The following is a 1,713-nucleotide window of genomic DNA, read 5'->3' on the forward strand; positions in this document are numbered from 1 at the left end:
AGCGGTGAAAGCACCAAATCCTCACCATTAGTCCACCGGGGAAGCTACTGCAAATATCTTTGCCAGCAAACAGTCTGCTCTGTATGCACGCCTACAATGTGATGATGTAATGTTATGATGTACTGTAACACTGAATATACCTTCACCCTGTACACACCTCACCTGTACACCAGAGGCTGCTGCTGCTGGAGACCTAAGGGTCACCTGCACACTGCAGGTAACGCTGTATAAAAGGGAGCTCAACTCTTGGTGTCATCACTCTGGATGCTGCAGTCTTCACAGTTTAAGTATCATACCCCTGCCTCGTGGAGTCATTAACAGAATATCTACCTACACAATAACTGGCGACGAGGTCACGAACTACACGCACAACATTTCGAATGTCAGCAACTGTCAACTATTCACCGATGAGGAAGATATGGACGCCTTCGTGGAAAGGTTAAAGCACTTCATCTCGACCTGGATGGGGACACACCGGCTACATTGCCACATAAGCGCAGGGCCGTTCTGCTTAGTAGTTGTGGGCCCACTATCCACTGCCTTGTCAGAGACTCGCTAGCCACAGCGAAGACAACAACCAAGAGCTATGGGGAACTTGTAAGCTTAATACAGGAGTAATTAATCGCAAAGACAGCATCCTCACAGCCAGGCGCCGGTTCTACACACCAGCGACCCGAAGGCCAATAAATTGCTAAGTATGCTGCAGATTTAAGAAGATCACCATGTGATTTTGGCGACCACCTTAAAGAAGCACCGATGGACATATTTGTTAGTGGAATCGGCCACAAGGGCCTCCTCCACAAATCGCTCTCTGCGGACATCACAGTCACCCAGCAGAATGCAATTAAATTGATCCAGGCCGACGTGATTTAAGTCGGCGACTCCAAGCAAATAATGACCCACACCCAGAACTCTAAACTAACGAATGCAGTGAACCGAATGGCTACTTCTAAAGGCAGAAATGCTGCCCTGATTCCCACAGCCCTGCGTCCACCACATGGGGCAAATCGGTTAGCCCCATGCTGGCGCTGTGGAGGAAACCACAGGGCCCAGCAGTGCCGCTACAAAGATTATAGATGCAAAGGCTGCAAAGCGAAAGGGCACCTTCAGAGAATGTACAGAAAAAGCTTTACTCAGCACGTCGCTGAAGAATTGTCTGATCACCTAGGCTCCGACATAGATGAAGATGAAGCTGCTCAACCTCTAGAAGAAGAGTTTGGAATTTATACCTCCTCAACTGAAAGTTCCCCATGGAAGATGGAAGTAGACATGATAGGAGTTTCAGTTTCGATGGAGATCGAAACAGGGGCGAGCCAGTCTTTGATGAGCCAGCCGACCTTTGAAAAACTTTGGATCAATCCCGCTAAACGAGCAAATCTGTCTCCTGTCCAAGCGAAGCTGCTCACCTACACCAAAGGCAAATCACAGTCGTTGGCAGCGGGGATGTCCAGGTCTCCCAGGGCGGTGTGATAAATCAATCTCCCCCTGTGGATCACTGCCATCGATGGTCCAAAACTGCTGGGAAGAAGTTGGATGAAGCAGGTCCAAGTCAGTCGAAGTGATGACGGCCTCCGCGCTCCAGCAATCTGCATCCCATTAAGTCCAGAACTTGGCTCCATGGCTGCACCTAGAATTCCTACCGTCCAGCTCTACTGCGCGGTGACAACTTCACAACACCATGGCGAGATCACCAGAACCAAACGTCCAGACTTC

This window comes from Pristiophorus japonicus, chromosome 25 (genome assembly GCF_044704955.1).
Source record: "Pristiophorus japonicus isolate sPriJap1 chromosome 25, sPriJap1.hap1, whole genome shotgun sequence".
NCBI lineage: Eukaryota > Metazoa > Chordata > Chondrichthyes > Pristiophoridae > Pristiophorus > Pristiophorus japonicus.